A 16,680-nucleotide genomic window follows, 5' to 3' on the forward strand; every position below is an offset into this window, starting at 1 on the left:
GGTACCGTCTGTCATGGCTTCCCTTGGCTAGGAAAGGGAATTCTTCGACCCCTTGTGCTTCCCGGGTAAGGCAACGCCCTTCCCTGCTTTGGCTCACACTCCATGGGCTGCATCCATTGTCTGAAAAGCCCCAGTGAGATGAACCTGGTACCTAAGTTTGAAATGCAGAAATCACCCATCATCTGCGTCACTTATGCTGGGAGCTGTAGACTGGAGCTGTTCTTATTTGGCCATCTTTAGAATTGTGTCCACCAATTTAGTATTAAGAGAACCAAGAAGATCCAAGATAGCCAAAATATGCAGCCAGAAAGAGCATTTCTCACCAAGAGACCAGACCATTAAGAAGACCAGCACACTCTGAACAGATCTTCAGAAGGAAGGCACTGAGTGTGTACAGAGGCAGGATGCAGATCATGAGCTGAGGGAAAAGGAAGCTGGAAACCCTGCACAGGGCTGGCAAGCAACAGGACTCATTCATGATCCCATTGGCTCCTAGGGAACTGGTATGTTAAGTAGCCAAGAAGTGGCCTAATCTCACCAAAGACATCCAGAATCCAAACTGCCAGAGACCTCATGACTCCCATGGACACTTGAGCTGGCAAGGAGAGCTGCTTGGAGAGGTGGCAGGGACAGGACTCCAGTCTGTGTGAAGCTCAGAGAATTTGACACAGGAAGGGCTGCACAGCCAGTGATGCCCATCTCCCAAGGTTTGGCATGCTCCTCTAGGAGGCAAGACACATGAATGTCTTGCCTGTGGCACAGGGCAAATTTGATCTGAGAATCCCCCTGTCTGCCAACCTCTTCCAAGATCCCTTCCTGGCTGTCTTCAATGGCAGAACAGTCTTGGACACCCGACTTGGGTTCATCCCAGTCACTGCTGCCATAGCTTCTTCACTGGCAGACTCTACCTGTAGACAGCTTCAGCAGAAGGGTTTCTGCCAACATATACCCACCCAAAGCATCCCCCCACCACTTTGCAAGCACACTCACCTGCAGCTTCCCTCTACTACTTTGTTGGTGTACACTCACCTGCAGACACCAACCCCTACTTTGCATTGCTGGTGTGCACACAAGTCTGAAACTTACAACCTTTCTGCCATGGGTTCATGTACATGTGCACTTCACAGCCACAACCCTGACACCACCAGAGCATGTGCATGGACCCCATTGCACTGCTGCTGACACAAATACAAACACATATGAGGAGTCTGCCACATCACCACCATGACAAGCATGCATGCATTGACTCTACCGCACTCCTGCTGGTGAATGCACGTTCATGGATCCCAATGCATTGCTATCTCCAGTACAAGTATGCACACACAAACCCTAACATCCCACCACCGTTGGCAAGTGCATGTGAATGCAGACACCAGTGCCACTGCTACAATGAAGTGCTTTTGCTGGCACTCCCTATGAGAATGCTGTTGCCAGCAGATTGAGAGAAACTTAGATGCAGTTGGTTCTTACCTTCAAAGGGCCAGAGAACAATGCCTTGTGCCTAGATCCAGGCCTCCAGAGTTACAGCACATTGCCTAGGAGTGCTGAGCTGATCCATGGCCCCCTACAGTCATCTAGCGAAACAAAGCCAGTCATCTAGTGAAGCAAAGCCAGTCAACTGAGCTCAACTTACAACACAGTCAAATCCACAAGGGCATCAAAGAAAGTAAAATGCCTATCCAAAGGACAGAAACTTCAAAGATTAAAAAGAAGATTAGCCCACCCACATGAGAAAAACAAACAAACAAACAAAAAACCCCCAAAAAACAGCACAGTAACTCAGGTATCTCAAAAACTAGCAGGTCTTCTTATCTCCAAATGACTGTACTATCTTTCCAGCAATTGTTCTTAATGCTGAAACTGCTGGAATGATAAACATATTATTCAGTATCTGAATAGCAATGAAGATTAATGAGATTCTGGAATAGCTGAAACACAATCCAAAACATCTAGTGAATCCAATAAAGCAACACAAGAGCAGAAATATAAAATAGTCACTTTAGTAAAACCAAACTATCTAATAGAGATGAAAAACTCACTATGGGAATTTCATAATACAATTGGGATTATTAAAAAACAGACCAAGCTGAGAAGAGTATCAGAGCTCAAAGACGTGCTTTGAATCAATTCAATGAGGTAAAACTAAAAAAGAAAAAATAATGAAGAATGAACAAAACCTAGAAGAAATATGGGATTATGTAAAGAGACCAAACTGACAACTCATTGGCATCCCTGAGAGAGTGGAAGAGATCAAGCAACTTCAAAAACATATTAGAGGATACTGTGCACAAAAATACCTGAACCTCACTAGAGAGGTCAACATTAAATTCAGAAAATGAAGAGAACCCCTGCAAGACACTATGAAAGATGACAATCCCTAAGATACACAGTCATCACATTCTCCAAAATCAATGTTAAAAAATATTCAAGGCAGGTAGAGAGATGGGCAGGTCACCAAAAAGGGAATCCCATTGTATAAGTCTATTTTCACACTGTTACAAAGAACTGCCCGAGACTGGGTAATTTATTTAAAAAAAGAAGTTTAATTGGCTCTCAGTTCAGTATGGCTGAAGAAGCCTCAGAAAGCTTAAAATCATGGCAGGAGGTGAAGGCAAAGCAAGGTACCATCTTCACAAGGCGACAGCAAGGAGAAGTACCAAGAAAAGAGGAAGAGCCCCTTTTAAAAGCATCAGATCTCATGAGAACTCACTATCATGAGAACAGCATGGGGGAAACTGCCCCCATGATTCAATTACCTCCACCTGGTCTATTCCTTAACACTTGGGGTTTTGGGTATTATGGGGATTACAATTCAAGATGAGATTTGGGTGGAGACAAAAAGCCTAACTGTATCACCCATCAAGCTAATAGCAGACTTTTCAACAGAAATGCTACAAGCCAGAAAATATTGGGAACCTATATTCAGAATTCTTAAAGAAAAGAAATTCCAACCAAGAATTTCATATCCAGCCAAACAATGCTTCATAAGTTAAGGAGAAATAATACCCTTTTCAGACAAGCACGTACTAAGGAAATTCAGACAAGCATGTGCTAAGGAAATTCACTATCATCAGATCTGCTGGGTAAGGGATCTTTAAGAGAGTTCTAAACATGGTCATAAAAAATCACACCTGCTAAAACAAAAGCACACTTAAGCATATAGCCCACAAACACTATAAAGCAACTACACAATCAAGTCTGCATAAGAACCAGCTAAAATCATGACAGAATCCAATCAGTATATATCAATGTTGATCTTTAATATAAACAGGTTAAACATCCCACATAAAAGACACAGAGTGGCAAGTTGGCAAAGAAGCAAAACTCAACTATATGCTGTCTTCAAGAGACACATCTCACATACAATGATATTCATAGGCTCAAAGTAAATGGATAGAAAGAAATATACCAAGCAAATGAAAAACAAAACCCAGCAGAGGCTGCTATTCTAATTGCAAACAAACAGACTTGAAACCAATAATGATCAAAAAAGATAATAAATCAACAGAAACAAAAATTGGTTCTTTGACAGAATAAAGAAGATTGATAGATCACTAACTAGATGAATAAAGAAAAGAGATACAAATAAGCACAGTCAGAAATGACAAAGGGGCCACTATGAGAGGTGAAAAACTCACTCATTCTAAAAATACTCCGTAAGCTAATAAAAAAAGCAAATGAAAAATGCAAATGTTTCACACTTAAGCAATTGTAGTATTGTCAAAGCTTACTGAATGGAGATTCAAAAATTTATTGGGGAGCTTGTTCCAGGATTTATTCTTTCTGACCCAAGGTTCTCCATTCTAACAAACATTTAAACACTATAAACTCATTTTCTCTATTTCTGTCTTCTGGAGAAAAGAAAAATGCCAGTCAGTTACCAGAAGACAATTTAACTGTCTATAGACAGCTGAGCCTTATTTTCCTTTATAACAACACTTCATGGTAGATAATAATCAAATGCATTATTCAATCTTTTTCTGTCTTGGAGTCTCAATCTCATCTACAGCCTTCCATGGTCTGAAATATAAGTAAATGACTTCTGGGGTAAATCTCTTTGAGAAATGCTATTTAAAAATCTTGCAAATTTACAGGTTAGCAGTAGTCAAAATTGGGTACTTAGGATTTATCATCACTCAAGCTATTTAGTTGGTATTACATTTAAAAGTTATTGATTCTGCCTACAACCAGAATCAGCAGAGCCTGCCATTCCATTTGCATTGCTTCTATGGCCAATTACTGCAACCACAGGCCAATCCCATTGCAATTTTTCCCTTTTTCTAAGCAAGAAAAGAAATCCCAACAAATTGAGTTGCTTTTACATGGTTAAAAAGTCTGGTTCCAGTTAAATACATTATTATGGAACTTATTGAATAAAGGCAAGTTATCTCCCAGCTCACAGATTTGACCTTGACCTGCCTCACCTCTCACAATATAAAATGATTTAAGCTTTTTCACATAAAGGCAGCCATACAATTTTCTATTTATGCCAACTATTTATGCCAACTATTATGTTAAAAACATTTAATTTCATTTAATATATTTTTAACTTGTCTAAATTTTCTAAACATTTTTAGATCTTTCCTACCTCATGAAGAACAAAAGTAGGCACACGAGTATGATAATCCTTTGATCCTTGTATGGAATGGTCACATATAAAGGAGACTATTATTGTAGTGGAACATCTATATCAATGCTGTTACTATTAAAGCATTTTAGCAAAAAAAAAAAAAAAAAAAAAAAAAAAGAAAGAAAATGGAAATTAAAATCTCTCAATAAATGTTCAAATGGCCTGAAGTTTTGATTATGCTCCCGGGGTTATGGATTTAAAAACCAAACTTTGGTCAGAAACCATATTAACCTTTTAGAACAGTCACTATACCAATAATTTTAAGATATAATTTGGATCATTTCATTTCTTCTATGATTGAGTCACGGACTGCAGAGCTTTTAATGGAAGCTTTACAGATTCTGAAAGGACCAGGCAGCTGTTTAGGCTCTGCATGATTAGATGCTTAAAACTGGATTTAAATCCTCTAAAATATCAGTTTTGCTTCTCCAGTTCAAGATAATAGCACTGTACATTAAATGGGTTATCATTGGTAATTTGACGTGGACCACTGAGTTTATTGAAATTGCAGATCTCAACAATCTCAGTACTGTCTGATTTAGCATGAACATCTGGAAAACTATTTTCTTGGAATTCAATTAATTTTTGTCCTTTTGTGGTTAGCAGTTTTATATACCAGTTAATCTCTTTATTAGAGTTCTCGTAATTATTACTCAGCTCAATCGATACTAAAGTTATTAGAATCCCATAATCAAGAGTGCCTGTCAGGGTCCTTTCCATCCTTTTCATGAGCTTCATTGAAGACACAGCACTTTAGGATTTTACTTGCTTGTAAAGAGCTTTCAGAAAACATATCAGAATTAAGCAATTATCTGTAAACAATACTTAATATGGTCATGGTTAAATGCAGAATTGACGAGAACATCGTGTTATTTCTGTGGTCCACAATAATTTAACGTAATAACCATCATTATGACTGATAACCTATACTGAGACATATCAGAATTTTAGGAATATCATAAAATTTTGTAATGCATATAATAGCATATCTATAAAGCTATAACTTGGAGATTAAACATTATGTCTTTTTTTGGCAATGCTTCCCATATATTTTAACATATCAAAAAAGGCCATTTGTTATTTCTCTTTTGGAAGCTGCAGTGGCTTTTGGTAACATCCCAAAGTTAAAGATAAAAAATACTTAATTTTAGAATTTATTATTTTATTTTGGAAAGTTTGTCAAATACCAGGTATTTAGGACACCTAATATTAAATTAACAGTTTAAAACACAAATCAAAATGATATCACAGATTACTGTAAAATAATATTCATTTAGTGAAAGCAATAATAAAATGGTTTATAAGAAGCAAAATCCTTTATTCTTTGATAGAGAAGACACTCAGTTTTCCAATAAAAATTCTATAAAAGCATGAAACAGAATCTGCCTCTCCTCTCCTTTTTTTCTTTCCTGCAGTTTACTTTAAAAGTGAAAAAAAAGTCTTTTACTATCTCATAAATATTACATGAATGTCTTGTTTAAATGAGAAAACAAAATTTTACTTTTATATTAGTGTATTATCAATACTAAAGATAGTTTTGACAAATTGTCATAAACAGATCCATCTATTTTCAGTTAGGTTTTGACAACAGAAGATAAGATTTCCATAAACCTTTTACAACCTCTTACAAATTAAATTTTTTTTATTCCTCAACTTTTTAGATTCCTTTAGTTTCATCTATATTATTTTTCTCCATTTTGAAACATTTAAATAACCTTTAAACTAGACAATATTACTTTTCTTTTAGGAAAAGCCATATCCTCAAACCTTTTTTGTAAACTTCCTCATGAAAAACACATCTTACTTTTCTAAAACTCTCTGCATATAGAATTATTTCTTATATTGAGTAATTTTAATTACATATGGTAATCAAAATTTTGACTCTATACCCAATCTCCAGTGAAAAACTTAGGAAGGAAGTAATTTTGAACTATTTTATATCAGTATTTATAGATGAAAACAATTTCATAAAGTTTTAGAAAGATATGTTTCTTCAATTTTTTAATTAACAGGTATAAATATATTTACCTTTTCTATACCATCTAAAAATTAGATGCCAAAGTATATGAACTGCAACTTAAACATATGTTTAATAACTAATATTTCAGTATTTTTACTTACCCCAAATTGACTCAGTTTATGATTATGTATTATTTAATTTAACATGAGTTTAAGATTTTTGAAGTGATTTGAAATTACTAAAAAGAATTTTGAAATGATGACACACATACACTTCCTAACATCTTCCCCAGTTGTCCTGGTTCCCAAGAAATTACCTGGCACTCGAGAACAGGGATGAAGTACAGGGCCTGTCTTGGCTCTAAATTTACATATCAAAATATCAAAATACAGAGCTGAGGACAGAAGACAGGTCTGTGAAGAGGATGCCTGGAGAATCCAATCCCTCCAAGTATGGGCAGGGAGAAAAGCTGGGCCATATAGCATGGGGCCATACTGTTCTTGGCTCTGCCTTGCAGTTGATAGCCCAGGTGCTGAGGACATACAAATATCCTGACTTCACCATGGACACCTGTGCAGATCCCAAATTCAGAGGCTCAAACCAAAGACATACACTCATAGTAAGATGTGTGCAAGGCTTTGGGGGAACTCAGGAGCCAGGCTTTACAGCTTTAGCTCACAAATCAAGCAATGATAAAAAATTTACAAAAGCAAAAATTTTACAACCTTAAAACATGTAGCAAAGACAGCATAAATCTGTCCAACCCAGTAGACGCAGGCAAAAAAAGTCTGAAATATGTTTAATAATGACAATCCTGGAAATATTCCTATTTTATTTTACCAGCAATTTAAAAACTAGCATTAGGGCCGGGTGCAGTGGCTCATGCCTGTAATCTCAGCACTTTGGGAGGCCGAGGCGGGTGGATCATGAGGTCAGGAGATTGAGACCATCCTGGCTAACATGGTGAAACCGTGCCTCTACTAAAAATACAAAAAAAAAAAATTAGCTGGGTGTGGTGGCAGGCACCTGTAGTCCCAGCTACTCGGGAGGCTGAGGCAGGAGAATGGCAGGAACCCGGGAGGCAGAGCTTGCAGTGAGCCGAGATCGCACCACTGCACTCCAGCATGGGTGACAGAGTGAGACTCTCTGTCAAAAAATAAAAATAATAAAAATAAACAAATAAATAAATTAAAACGAGCTTTATTTACCAAATATTTTATCACATAACACATAGAGACATACAGAAATGCAGACATACAAGAAACTATTTTGTAGCTTTCACTATGATTTTTCATTTGTGAGCTTCCAAATAGTTTTTATTTTCCCTATTCAGACTATAGATCTTCCAATCAACTGTTGCATTGCCCTAAGCAACTGTTACTATGCAATCCAAAATCTGCACTTTTAAAGGGATGACTCTTAGGTTAAATGATGTAGATAATTTATGCCTCAAAAGCGCAGAGCTAAGACTTAAAACTTAAATACTGTACCATCATTTGCTCAGCACCTCCTCCCCTAAAAAAGAGGTTTTAGGTATAGGTCCTCTCAAGAAAAAAATAGCCAGTAAAAGAACCTTAAACAAAATTAAGACCTATTATGTAAATTTAAACCAATGACAAGAAGTTTTAGTGACTCAATCTTTCCTCCAAGTGAACAGAGTCAGACACTCCTGCAAATAGAAATTACAAAATAGCTAGCTAAATGCCAGACAGGTGTATTTGGGAGGGGAACTTAGTTCAACAGATGCTCTTTTAAATTTATCTGCTGTTTCTTAGATAAATTTACTAAGTTTGGGGTGAAGTCCATTAAGGAATAGGGCAAAGAAAGCATTGTCTATGCCTGGATTCACCATGGATAGCTCTGAAAAAGAAACAAGTCTATTTTACCTGAAGACCTGCTTTTTATAAACACCTCATTGGGCTTTATTTTCACATTCAAGGCAGAAGTGTCACTAAGCCAAAAGGTTAAGGGATTTGGTTTTTTCTTATCCACTGGGCACTTAAGCTTTTTTATTTCTTTTTGTAAAGAGCCTTTTAAAAGACAGTAAAAATATTGAAATCTCTTTAGAACCTTACGCACATCAATAAGCATTCCTGAGTTAGTCTAATTGAAGTACCTCATTTTTAAACATGTTTCTTAAAGTGCAGTGCTGTTTTTTTGTAAAGTTCCACTGTAGTTTTAAATTATCTTAAGTAAGTTTTTGTCATTTTTGTAAGCATTTGCTGCTTCCAGGGCCTAATATTTATATAAATAAATGTAGGCATAGCCAGAAGGTGGAGTACTAATTTCTTCAAAAATTAAAAATGCCATTTTTTGTGTGGACTCTTGGCTTTGATTCTCAGATATTTTTCATCAATTTAGCCAATGATTTTTCCCTACCTAAGCTCACAAGGAAAAGAAGCAAAAGGAATAGAACACAAAAATCCCAGTTAATTTCTGAAAGCCAGAGTTTGCAACCCCTGCAGTATTGCCATTTACTGCCAGTTTCTCTCTGATCCAGTCAGATATCCAAGGCCTCTAACTGGATCCTATCCAGTTAATTTTCAAATCCAATCTGACCTTGAACCCAGGCCATTAGTATCTTTCTCAACTTTTGAACCCAGTCCAGATAAAAAAATGTGCCAAACAATCTTGTATAGCTCAAACACAAATGCATGGAGCTTCATAATGTAAGAGAAAACTTATCCATGATCCCTAGCAGCTGTGAGAGAGTAAAGGACACAATGGGCCTAGTGGGTACCTCACTTACTTGGTCACTTAATGCTCCTAAGGATCACTGGAAGCTTTAATTTTGATCCCACATCTAATACCATCTGTTAAAAAAGAGAGAGAGAGAAATTAGATTTAACAGAGTTTAATTGATCAAAAATCAGTTAATGAATCAGGCAGTTCTCCTAAACCAGAATAGATTTAGTGTGACTCTGGGGATGCTGTATGGTCAGAAAAAAAGAAAGTGACATACAGAAAATGGTAGTGAGATACAATAATAGCTGAATTGGTTACAGCTCAGGGTTTGCCTTATTGAACATGGTTTGAACATTTGGACAACTGTGACTAAAACTTTGTGATTGGCACAAGAGGTTATGATCTATTTATAACCCCAGTTAGGTTACAGTTCACTATGTACAAAGAAACCCTTAGGCCAAAGTTAAAATATGTAAGGTGACAGCTTTAGTCTAAATCTAATTTAACAAAATGTTGAATCAACTTTGCATTCCATAGATTAATAGAATGATAGATTATTAGATTAATCCCACTTGATAACGGGGCATAATATTTTTATATGTGACTTGATTTTGTCTGATAGTATTTTGTTGAGTATTTTTGCATATATATTCATAATGGATACTGAAGATTTCTTTTCTTCTTACTTCTTTGTCCGGCATTGGCATTGTGACAATACTGGCCCCATAGTATACGCTAAGAATTATTCCCTTTAATTCTATCTTTTAGAATAGTTTGAGGGGTAGTGCCATTCATCCTTTAAACATTAGGTAACATTTTTGAGTGATTACATCTAATTTGGGCTTTTCTTTGTTGGAAGTTTTTGAGATACCGAAAAACGTCTTTACGCCTTACAGATATATTCATAATTTCTATTTCTTCTTGAGTAATTTACAGCAGTTTCTGTCATTCTAGGAATTTTTCCATTTCATCTATGTTTTTCAATTTGTCATACAATTGTTCACAGTATTTTTAATAACACATTTTATTCCTTTATCGTTAATAGTAAAATCCCCTTTTGCCAAGGGTCTCAGTGTGCATGCTGGGGCATTGAATTCAACACTCAGTCAGATGATCTGCACCTGTTTCTTAGTCTTCACTTTCTGTTTACCTAGATCCTCAAAGTCAGCCAGAAGTCATACATTTGTGCCTGTTCAGATCTCTCTTTAGCATGCACACATTTCTATGCATGCATTTGTCTTTTTAGTATCCCCGAAATTGGTTGAAACATTTCAAAGCCCATATGCATTTTTCACTCCTCATCTTTTCCTCTTAAGTTTGCTAGACAATCTATTGTTGGCCTAATATCCATCATCTCAGGCAGGAGCAACTAAAACAATTGTATTTAAATGTTTTTGAGTCATGTCCACAGAAAAACCACAGAAAGTGGTTTTTAATACCGAATCTTACATCAGGCAAAATAATGACTAGATTTTCAAGTTGGGTGTTCCAGGGACAACAAAAGATGTTAAATAGTGACTATTCTTCGGGAATGTGACTTTGAAAGATGTATACCACTGACATGCTCTCTTTAGTATCAATAAGGTGAACTGTTATATTTTCCACGGGTTCAGACAAGCTGGAATATAGGGAATAGTATCACTTCTAGCTAAAATGGATAAAGCTCCCTATTCTTAATAATATTCAGCCATTTTTCTCCATTTTATTCCCTAGGTTTCTATACACATTTAATTAATTTGCATAGTTCCAACAGTGTTGATTTTGAGTTTTTCTTTTTTTTTCCCTTGTTTTTTTCCCTGAAAGTCCCTAGTCTACCATTTTACTGACAAAAATTGTATTCGATTTTTAAAAATCTTTAGCTGCAGGCAGGGTGCAGTGGCTCATTCCTGTAATCCCAGCACTGTGGGAGGCCGAGGTGAGTGGATCACCTGAGGTTGTGAGTTTGAGACCAGCCTGACCAACATGGAGAAACCCTGTCTTTAATAAAAATACAAAATTAGCCAGGTGTGGTGGCTCATGCCTGTAATCGCAGCTACTCTGGATGCTGAGGCGGGAGAATCGCTTGAACCCAGGAGGCGGAGGTGGTGGTGAGCTGAGATCACGCCATTGCACTCCAGCCTGGGCAATAAGGGCAACACTCTGTCTCAAAAAAAGAAAAAAAAAATCTTTAGCTGCATAAATGACTATACTTCTGCTGTTTTACTGACTTTTCATAAATGTTTTTGTGGTAACTGTTTTTTACCTTGCACCAAAAAAAAAAAAAAAAAAAAAAAAAAAAAAAAATGGAAAAGAGTGATGCACCTCAGTGCACTTTCCTCCCAGTGTGCAGGCCAGTCAGAGGTTCTCTGAGAACCCCTATATACTCAGCTGTGTCACTCCCCCCTGTAAGGAAGTACATCTAACAGACATTAGAATAAAGATAAGGGTAAGAATGAAGACCAATCTTAACTTCTTCCTGCTGACAGAGGGCGTTGTTTTGGGGAAAACTGCAGTCAGAGCTCCCTTAAAGGCCTATCTAAGGGTTCCTAGCAAAACAGACTATTCTCTGAGGCTCCAGTTGCATGACCATTTGTAGTTTGATGGCCTAAAGCCAAGAAAAGACAAACCGGGTTATTAAAAAACACATATCGAAATGAAACAAGGGGAGGGGTAAGGACAGCTTAAAAATCCCAAGGCCTTTTGCCAGTGGGCATAGGGAGAGGAAGACTGAAATCATGATTGGTAAAACAAACAAACAAACAAACAAACAAACAAAACCTTTACTCTTTTGCTGGCATGTTGGCCTTCTGGATTCCTTTCCCTTGAGCCCAACCCTAAGCCAAACAGTTTAAGGTTTGGGAAATTAACTCTTTCCAGTTTGGAGGATGCATCTGAGGGTAGCATTCCAGAGTATGGAGACACAGTTACCTATCAGTGAAGAGAGGACAGAGGAGGAGAATAGAAAAAATAAGGAGCTTTTCAAAGGAGTCCCAGATATCAGGATGCATTTGGAAGGGGTACAGACTCAAGATGAATGGCTACCCATCAAGAAAGAGGGGAGCAGGCATTCCTGGTTCCCTTTTCTTCCTAGCAGATACCCAGAATACATTAGGGAGAGAAGGAAGAGCATCCTTTCCCTTTTCCGTCCTTGCATCCCCAAGTTCTGGGAACCTTGGCAGGTGCCACCCATGGGTGCCAAAATGGCTTGCACCCATGAAACAGGGAGGGCCTAGAGAATATAAATTATCTCCTCTCATCTATGTTTCTAAGCCAACTACTGACAGTAGCTTTGATGTTCCCTGGACCTCATTTATGCCATGGATACCAGCATGACTTTTATCCATGAAACAAGAAGCTTGGCTTGATTGGCAGGAATTAGCAATGCTTGCCTGTGCTGCATATATTAGCTTCTGTTGTCACCTGTCTCTGGATCCCTTAGGTCGTTTTCTTCTTAAGGCTTTGACCTGAAGCTTGAAATTGAGTTTTGGAGAAAAATGTGTCTTGGGGGCATTGCATGGACTCCTATCATAAACCGAAAGCTAAGGTGAGGCTGTAGAAATGAGTCCTCCTTCAACAAGGGAGACAAAAAGATGTCTTGTGACATGACCAGATAACCGGTGGCTATAGCTATGCTTGGTAAATTTTGGGTGCAGGGTGCTTGTATTGGGTTAGCTCCCTTCATCTTACTTTCCCAAAAAGGAAACCTCCAATTGGTGGGCATCCTATTTATTCCCATCACCTGGCAGGATTTGCAGGATAATTGCTCAGAACTTGAGTACTGATCCAGATTTTTACATTACCCATCCCTCTTGTTATTTCTGAGATGCAGCCAGAGATTGCTGATTGGTTCACAGGAACAAGCAGAGTTAGTCTAAAATGTAGGCGAAAACGTAAAAACAACTAGTGAGTTTAGAATTTAATGACAAAAGTATGGTAAGTTTTGAAACATAATTTCTTTACGTCTAGTTCTAATTTTTGTTAAAAAATCAAATCATGATAGGGCTAAGTGGTTTGCAAAATAGACTTTAGTCTTACATTTGGCCTGATTACTTGCATAAAGGGAAGCAAGAATAACTATTTCTACATAGGACCTTTAGATTGGCTTTGAAGAAACTGTTCCACAAGAAGTCTCAGATAAGACATATATATATATATACTTTTAGTTTTTATTATACTTTAAGTTCTAGGGTACATGTGCACAATGTACAGGTTTGTTACATACGTATACATGTGCCATGTTGGTGTGCTGCACCCATTCACTTGTCATTTACAGTAGGTATATCTCCTAATGCTAACCCTCCCCCCGCCCCCCACTCCATGACAGGCCCCGGTGTGTGAAGTTCCCCTTCCTGTGTCCAAGTGTTCTCATTGTTCAATTCCCACCTATCAGTGAGAACATGCAGTGTTTGGCTTTCTGTTCTTGCGATAGTTCGCTGAGAATGATGGTTTCCAGCTGCCTCCATGTCCCTACAAAGGACATGAACTCATTCTTTTTTATGGATGCATAGTATTCTATGGTGTATATGTGCCACATTTTCTTAATCCAGTCTGTCATTGATGGACATTTGGGTTGGTTCCAAGTCTTTGCTATTGTGAATAGTGCCACAATAAACATATGTGTGCATGTGTCTTTATACCAGCATGATTTAAAATCCTTTGGGTATATACCCAGTAATGGGATGGCTGGGTCAAATGGTATTTCTAGTTCTACATCCTTGAGGAATCGCCACACTGTCTTCCACAATGGTTGAACTAGTTTATAATCCCACCAGCAGTGTAAAAGTATTCCTATTTCTCCACATCCTCTCCAGCATCTGTTGTTTCCTGGATATTTAATGATTGCCAATCTAACTGGTGTGAGATGGTATCTCATTGTGGTTTTGATTTGCATTTCTCTGATGGTTAGTGATGATGAGCATTTTTTCGTGTGTCTGTTGGATGCATAAATGTCTTCTTTTGAGAAGTGTCTGTTCAAATCCTTAACCCACATTTTGATGGGGTTGTTTTTTTCTTGTAAATTTGTTTGAGTTCTTTCTAGGTTCTGGATATTAGCCCTTTGTCACCTGAGTAGATTGCAAAACTTTTCTCCCATTCTGTAGGTTGCCTGTTCACTCTGATGGTAGTTTCTTTGGCTATGCAGAAGCTCTTTAGTTTAATTAGATCCCATTTGTCTATTTTGGCTTTTGTTGCCATTGCTTTTGGTGTTTTAGACATGAAGTCCTTGCCCATGCGTATGTCCTGAATGGTACTGCCTATTTTTCTTCTAGGGTTTTTATGGTTTTGGGTCTAACATTTAAGTCCCTAATCCATCTTGAATTAATTTTTGTATAAGGTGTAAGGAAGGGATCCAGTTTCAGCTCTCTACATATGGCTAGCCAGTTGTCCCAGCACCATTTATTAAATAGGGAATCCTTTCCCCATTTCTTTTGTCAGGTTTGTCAAAGATCAGATGGTTGCAGATGTGTGGTATTATTTCTGAGGACTCTGTTCTGTTCCATTGGTCTATATCTCTGTTTTGCTACCAGTACCATGCTCTTTTGGTTACTGTAGTTTGAAGTCAGGTAGCATGATGTCTCCAGCTTTGTTCTTTTCGCTTAGGATTGTCTTGGCAATGTGGGCTCTTTTTTGGTTCCATATGAACTTTAAAGTAGTTTTTTCCAATTCTGTGAAGAAAGTTACTGGTAGCTTAATGGGGATGTCATTGATCTATAAATTACCTTGGGCAGTATGGCCATTTTCACGATTTTGATTCTTCCTATCCATGAGCATGGAATGTTCTTCCAGTGAGCAGTGGTTTGTAGTTCTCCTTGAAGAGGTCCTTCACATCCCTTGTAAGTTGGATTCCTAGGTATTTTATTCTCTTTGAAGCAACTGTGAATGGGAGTTCATTCATGATTTGGCTCCCTGTTTGTCTCTTTTTTGGTATATAGGAATGCTTGTGAATTTTTCACATTGATTTTGTATCCTGAGATTTGCTAAAGTTGTTTATCAGCTTAAAGAGATTTTGAGCTGAGACGATGGGGTCTTTAAAATATACAATCATGTCATCTGCAAACAGGGACAATTTGACTTCCTCTTTTCCTAACTGAATACCGTTTATTTCTTTATCCTGTCTAATTGACCTGGCCAGAACATCCAATGCTATGTTGAATAGGAGTGGTGAGAGAGGGCACCCCTGTCCTGTGCCAGTTTTCAAAGTGAATGCTTCCAGTTTTTGCCCATTCAGTATGATACTGGCTGTGGGTTTGTCATAAATAGCTCTTATTATTTTGAGATATGTCCCATCAATACCTAGTTTATTGAGAGTTTTTAGCATAAAGGGCTGTTGAACTTTGTCAAAGGCCATTTTTGCATCTATTGAGATAATCATGGGTTTTTTTCTTTGGTTCTGTTTATATGATGGATTACGTTTATTGATTTGCGTATGTTCAACCAGTCTTGCATCCCAGGGATGAAGCCCACTTGATCATGGTGGATAAGCTTTTTGATGTGCTGCTTGATCGGGTTTGCCAGTATTTTATTGCAGATTTTTGCATCGATGTTCATCAGGGATATTGGTCTAAAATTCTGTCTTTTTTTTTTTTTTTTCTCTGTCAGGCTTTGGTATTAGGATGATGTTGGCCTCATAAAATGAGTTAGGGAGGATTCCTTCTTTTTCTATTGATTGGAATAGTTTCAGAAGGAATGGTACCAGCTCCTCTTTGTACCTCTGGTAGAATTTGCCTATGAATCCATGCGGTCCTGGACTTTTTTGGTTGGTAGGCTATTAATTATTGCCTCAATGTCAGGGCCTGTTATTGGTCTATTCAGGGATTCAACTTCTTCCTGGTTTAGTCTTGGGAGGGTGTATGCGTCCAGGAATTTATCCATTTCTTCTAGATTTTCTAGTTTATTTACATAGAGGTGTTTATAGTATTCTCCAATGGCAGTATTTCTGTGGGATGGGTGGTGATATCCCTTTTCATTTTTTATGGCGTCTATTTGATTATTCTCTCTTTTCTTCTTTGTTAATTGTGCTAGTGGTTTATCAATTTTGTTGGTCTTTTCAAAAAACCAGCTCCTGGATTCATTGATTTTTTGAAGGAGTTTTTGTGTCTCTATCTCCTTCAGTTCTGCTCTGATCTTAGTTATTTCTTGCCTTCTGTTAGCTTTTGAATATGTTTGCTCTTGCTTCTCCAGTTCATTTAATTGTGATGTTAGGGTGTCAATTTTAGATCTTTCCTGCTTTCTCTTGTGGGCATTTAGTGCTGTAAATTTCCCTCTGCACACTGCTTTAAATGTGTCCCAGATATTCTGATAGGTTGTGTCTTTGTTCTCGTTGGTTTCAAAGAACATCTTTATTTCTGCCTTAATTTTGTTATGTACTCAGTAGTCATTCAGGAGCAGGTTGTTCAGTTTTCATGTAGTTGAACAGTTTTGAGTAGTT

General features: G+C 37.6%; 1 protein-coding gene across 5 annotated transcripts in view; it reads right to left on the bottom strand.

Moving 5' to 3' along the window:
• The window catches only part of LOC126946535 (endogenous retrovirus group K member 25 Env polyprotein-like), a 162,774-nt gene that overhangs the window by 34,380 nt on the left and 111,714 nt on the right, over positions 1-16,680 (bottom strand). For 3 of the 5 annotated variants that reach the window (XM_050776969.1, XM_050776968.1, XM_050776971.1), the window contains one exon: positions 9,340-9,403. The exons of the other annotated variants lie outside the window; for them this stretch is intronic. The gene's annotated coding sequence lies outside the window, so the exon portion shown is untranslated. The remainder of the gene's footprint in view (positions 1-9,339; positions 9,404-16,680) is intronic. 5 annotated transcript variants of the gene reach the window in all.

The sequence above is a fragment of the Macaca thibetana genome, chromosome X (assembly GCF_024542745.1).
Source record: "Macaca thibetana thibetana isolate TM-01 chromosome X, ASM2454274v1, whole genome shotgun sequence".
NCBI lineage: Eukaryota > Metazoa > Chordata > Mammalia > Primates > Cercopithecidae > Macaca > Macaca thibetana.